This window comes from Haliotis asinina, chromosome 15 (genome assembly GCF_037392515.1).
Source record: "Haliotis asinina isolate JCU_RB_2024 chromosome 15, JCU_Hal_asi_v2, whole genome shotgun sequence".
Classification (NCBI taxonomy): Eukaryota; Metazoa; Mollusca; class Gastropoda; order Lepetellida; family Haliotidae; genus Haliotis; species Haliotis asinina.
Genome location: NC_090294.1, coordinates 29,661,236 through 29,667,918, shown reverse-complemented (window position 1 = coordinate 29,667,918; position 6,683 = coordinate 29,661,236).

The following is a 6,683-nucleotide window of genomic DNA, read 5'->3' as shown; positions in this document are numbered from 1 at the left end:
ATTATTCTCAACAAATATGTCCACACAAAGAATAACACATTTACGTAACAATTAAAATATAGATTTTAGGAATCTCATAAGCTGCAACTTGTGGAGAGATGATGCTATGTGATAAAGTTCAGGCACCTTTGTTTAAAGCAGTCTTAGATTTAAGACTGTCATGAGTCTTATTTGAAAGGAACGGTTGGGCTGCCTAATGATTAAAGCATCTGTTCATCTCACTGAAGACCTGTGTTTGATTCCCCATATGGGTACTATGTGTGAAGCCCATTTCTGGTGTCCCCTGCCATGATATTGCTGAGATGCTAGAAGCGGCGTAAAACCATACTCACTTATTTTCAGCTATGGGAGCTGTTGCTGCCTTGTGCAACGGCACCAAGGACTATAAATCACTTCAAGTACCTGTTGATTAGCAGCTCTCACAATATACATTCAGGACAATCTCTGCAGATTCTCTCATCATTCAAAACGTATTAACATTTTATGAACAGGCCTTGAATCTTTCTTTGGCAATGGTCACCTCAAGTAATTAGCTTTGAAGAAACCAAGGTATCCTGATACCCAGCTAAAGATGGTTGATTTCTAGCAGTGAGCTTGAGTACTTCATGCACCTTTGATGTTGTTGACACAGGGTAACAAAGATTCTCACTTGCATTTGAGTTAAAATACATCTGTAACTGACTGTGTTCAGCCACATCCGTCCATATGTATGTTTGTCCCATTTCTTGCTAATGCGATATCTCATGAACTGTAGTACCCAATGTCTTCAAATTTGGTGACAGCCTTCATTGGGGGATAAACAAAGAAAAGTTGATTTTGTTGACCATGGCCTCATTTTCAAGGTCATTTACAAACTCTTGTTGATGCAATATCTCACGAACTGTTGTACCCAATGTCTTCAAATTTAGCAACAGAACACATTGGGGACACCCTGTCAGTTTGGGTGATCTTGATCTTATTTTCAATATGACCATGACACGTCCATTTCTCAAAGTTATCTTAATGCAATATTCCATTAACCATTGCAACCAATGTCCTCAATTTTGTCAACAGCCTACATTAGATGATTATCCAGACACCAGTCATCCCTCATATCTTGTGTGTGAGTAAAAAGTAGTGAACATAATATGAATATTTCATTCTTCTTTAGCAGCAGGGACATTGCCATGTTAGTGGCAAACACTTGTTTGGGCATGCTTTAGAGGTGCATATTCTCACATTCAAAGAATCTTACTTTAAATATCCATAAGCACATCAATCCTCAATAAGCACAACTGCAATGTTTACTGATTGTGGCCCAAGCACAGTACATTAAACTCTCAGTCACAACTGCAACATGCTGCTGTCACTGAATTATTGAGTTGCCTTCAGCTTCATGAAGAAACAGTTCATATAAAAATAAAATGATGGCTATTTTGTCAAGTTTTATGTTTTAGACTGTAAGAATATGTAAGGTTGACATTAATATATAAAACTACTATGCAGAACATATGCTGTCGGAATAAATGGAGTATGTTTTTGGCAAGTTATGTTTGCCTGATTGACATTGTACTGTATTAGATTGGCCTTGATGTGGTACAGTGTTACTGTTGTACAGTGTGGATGATTGATGTTGTACTGTCTCACTGACACACTGGCAGATTGATGTTGTACTGTGTGACTTATTGATGGTGTACAGTGTGGCAGATTTATGTCGTACAGTGTAACTGATTGATGTTGTACAGTGTAGCTGATTTATGTTGTGCAGTGTGACAGACTGATGATGTGCTGTGCGATTGATTGATGTTGTACAGTGTGAGTCTTTGATAATGTACAGTTTCGTTGAATGATGACCAGTATGACTCTTTAGCGTTGTACAATGTGGCAGATTGATGTCATACAGTGTGGCAGACTGATGTTGTACAGTGTGTCTGATGTCATACAGTGTGGCAGATTGATGCACAGTTTGGCATGTTGATGATGTACTGTGTGGTGGTGTATGTTGTGCACTGTGACTCTTTGATAAAGTACAGTGTGGTTGAGTGTTGTTGTACAGTGTGGCTGATTGACGTCATACAGTGTGCCTGTTGTGTAGGGGCTGATGTGCAGTGTAGCTGATTGATGTACAGTATGGCAGATTAATGTCATGCAGTGTGGCTATCCATAAGCATACAGTGGTAGAATTATGTTATACAGTGTGGCAGATTGACGTACAGTGTAGCAGATTGATGATGTACAGTGTGACTGTTGTACCGTGGCTGATGTACAGTGTGGCTGAGTTATGTTTTACAGTGTGGCAGAGTGATGTTGTACAGTGTGGCTGATTGATGTAGTTGTATGTCAGATTGATGTTGTACAGTGTGACTTGATGTAGTGCAGTTTGTCAGGTTGATTTACAGTGTGACTGATTGATGCTGTACAGTATGGCTGATGTACAGTGTGACTGATTAATGTTGTGCATTGTAGCTGATTGATGTTGTACAGTGTGACTGATTAATGTTGTACAGTGTAGCTGATTTATATTGTGCAGGTTAGCAGATTGACCTGTATAGTGTGGCAGATTGACGTACAGAGTGACTGACTGACATAGAATGTGGTTGACTTGCTTGTACAGTGTGGTTGATTGATATAGTACAGTGTGGTTGATTGATGTACACTGTGGCAGATTGATGTTGTATGCTGTGGCAGATTGCTTCTGTACAGTGGCAGATTGACCTGTTCCATATGGCAGATTGGCCTGTACAAGAAGACAGATTTACATACAGTTTGACTTGACATACTGTGTGGCAGAGAAAATATGCTTTTCTCTCTTTCTAAGTCCCTCTTGTAATAATTGTAGTACTTGTAATAGCGATATGGTCACTTATGTGGCACTTGACACTCTGTTGCATGGATGTGCTTTGAGGGCATACAACATAATGGACATTATTACCCATCATTATTCTGCACTATGCTGGATTTTCTCTTAGTAATTACCAATCACTCAATGTCAAAAATTAATTTTGAGATATTTTAACAAAACAACCTTAACAAAAATCATGTTCTGATGAACAAGATTCTTCATAAAAAGGAACATGAAATGACAAATTTCAGCTTGATTAGTTTACAAAAATTAAAAATTGAGACCTCTGAATATGGTTAAAGTCCATAGGTCTCTCAACAAAGGTCAATGTCAGAGTAACAGGGGTCATAGGGTCACATTTAAGTAGTCCATCACCAGAAAGATATCTAGGCCTTGCTTTGATGTCCAAGGCACTAGCTGTTTTGACTTTGACCCTGACAAATATGACTGACACCGTATTCATAATGGCCCAAACAAATATCTTCTGTTGGGGTTGGCTTCAGTTTATTTTGGTACTTGCTCATTTGTCAAAATGTATAGGATAATGCACTGAATGACTAATTATAGTTTCATGCTACTTACAACAATATTCCAACAATATCATGGCTTGAGATACTAGAAATTAGCATCACACATGGGGGGATCGAACCTGGGACTTCTGCATGACAAGCAAACACTTAAACCACAAGGCTACCCCACCGATCCCTGTAGGATAAGGCATCTCTACAAGGATGCATTTAATTTGTTAATTTGATAGACTGTGAACTGGTATATCAAATATATTTCTTAAACTGTATACCTATCTGTACTTAATTGATTAATCTCACTTTGGTGATAATGAATGTTAGAAACATAGGTTGGATCAGTGATCTGTGAAAAAATTTCCAACTTCACAGGAAATATAACACATTAGTTGGGCCTCGATACTAACAACTACTAAACCAATAACACAAAAACAATGTAATGTTTGTAATGGGCTGGCAACTAAGGATGTAAGGTGTACTGAGAGCTGTTCAATATGCATCAACTGATTGACACAACATACATATTGTACAGAGGCAATATAGTATTCATATACTAAAAAAACAAACAAAACAACTACTATATCAAATATCAACACATTCTGGAAAAAGGACACTAAAGTCTTCATGTGCCTTGTGGCCATGCCAAACTTTGGATTATGAGTCTGTGAGCAGTTTTCCAACTGTTAATAGAATGCAAAGATTCAGTTTTATGGGTATTGTAGATTTTTTTAAAAATCGGGTATATGATAGTGACTGTGGCAGCTGGATTAACTATCAAAACTATGCCCTAAACATATCATTTACCCTGAAAATCACATACATGAGCAAATGTCAATGGTACACACAGAGTGCTGTACAGAGTAACAGCTAAAAATGATAAAATTCTGTGAGAGCTTCATGAAGACGCTGGGATTGTTTTAAAAAATTTCAGCTTCATAGCTCTTGAATTTTATTCTTAGTCATCAGTAGTTTTTGACAACAGGAAAACACCATGAAATTTGACTGTCTGCTTAATGTTTCATACATGTTTGACTGAGACTTTGAGGGACTGCTATAAAGCATCATATGACCCATATAATGCAGAAAATATTAAAATAAGAACCTATTGTGCTATAACATATGGTATAAAACAAATTTGATGACAATAGACTAGACTATCTCCATCATGAAGATAGCAGAGGTTCCCGATATACGAGACGTACACCATTTTATTACCTGCCTTGCTGGCTGTATTAGAACACAGAAGATGGATTTACAATGCAAGATATGATGTTGCAGGTGTGATTCATGTTGCTGAACTTTCATGTGTTAAGAATGTGACTGGAGAGGCTGTAAAACCTCTGTAGGCTCTAAACATAGGTCTTACAGTTTACATGTAAAACATCTAAGCAGTTCTTATAATTGAAATGTGAAAATTCTTAGATCTTACTTCAAAGATGCACTACCCACAATGTTTCCATTGTAAGACAACTACAAAAGGGACACTTGGCTTCAAATAACCAGCAGGTTAAAATGTAGAGATACCACTATCATAACTAAGGAAGATTAAGTGAGCTGATCATTTGCTTCTAAACCTACAACTTCACAGGTGGACTTAGAAATATACTTGTAAATGAGGTGGACTTCAGGGTCCACAGCAGCTAAAAGGCTGTCACGTCCTGATACAGTTTCACTTAACTTCGGGCTTTTACAGAAGGCATCGAATCTTTAAAAGTATTGGTATTGCAGGGTTTTTTTCCCATTCTGAGTGGCTATATTCTTACTTTCAAAAACTGATAATTAACATTGAGAAGAATCACCTCAGCCACAGTGAATTCAGCTGTGGAAAAAGCCAAGAATTGTGCTGCATGCTGAAGAACATCAGATGCTTAGTAAACATGAGGGTTGGGTCGAAGAATTTTCTGCAACAGATGAATGAATGAATGAATGAATGGCACTTTGATTTGGTCATTGTAGGCTTAACACACAAAAATAGAATAATTTGCCTTCGTATGTGTTCCATGTCTTGAAAACTGAAAAATATGAAGCACTTTTAAATTGTTTTTGCAGAGCAAGACATGTCAAATATTTTATCTAGTTAAACTACATGGTAATTCTAAACAGTAAAAGTATTGTTACTATTTGACATATCACATCTTATTTGACTAAACACAAGCAACATTCCTGTATATATGGGACCAATTGTGTTTTTGTGTAAAGCTGATGGATGTTGTTTCTCCATTCTGAAACATGGATACTGGTGATGTATTCCAACTGCTGAAAAAAGTTAGCAGTGCAGGTAAATCTATAGTTGTGTTTGTTAAAACATACTACCTATCAAAAGTTTAGTGTTAGTTATGTATGTATATGAATGATTACAACGAAGATGAATTTCACTACTAACTCAGGGCAACCAATTGCAAACCTTATGCAGATTAATTGCTGGGCTGTCAACAGGTGAACGTGATTTCAGCTGAAAATCAGTTAGGGCCCTGGGGGCCACTGGCCCCCAATCATGTCCAGGGTAGGACAAGATTGCTTGATTTGCATTTAAATCCACAGATTCACGAAAACTTGCCATCCCTGTGAAAAGCATGTACAAATATCATGCATGTTAACAGCTGCGTTTTGGTGTAAAGTTTTGATAAGAATTCGCCATTCTTCACTGTGTTTCATCATTTATTGAATGCTTGATAATAATCTTTTTGTTATGAATTCATCTTACAGTGCACAGATTCATATATAAACAGTACCTGTATCAGTATGGAATATTTTGTGCAAACTAGTTTAGAACAGTTGACTGAAATAAGAGGCTGCATTTACACTATCAGGACACGATGGGTAGTATAGATAGGATTCAAGATCACCATTAACTGTGCTTGCTATGTTCCTATTGCAGTGTCTGCCTGCTAAATACATGCATGTAACTTGTGTCCTGGACACTGTAGCTTGTCCAATATGAAAATCAGTAAGTAGTATTATTAATAGCGGTTCTGGGAGGCAACCCCCACAGTGGGCTTGTGTGAAGGAAGACGGGCAGTGCCTTTTTGTTTTGAACTTATTTTAAAAAGGGTCTAGATCCATGTCATATATAAATTATACAGCTTAATTTGAGTGTGGTCCAGGACCGCTATCAATAATACTTCTCAGTATCTGCTGACTTCCTAAATGTTGTCAGTCTGCAACAAACAGATGTATCTCCGTAATTCAACATTAACAAATGGAGACTGGTAGGCAGGTGTGCTTTTTATATCCGGTTTTAACACATAAGCTAGGCGAAGATCACCCCACAGTTGTGATCAGTGCAGTGCAGGCTCTCAAACAGGTGAGCAACAGCATTTACAATAAAGGCACTGACT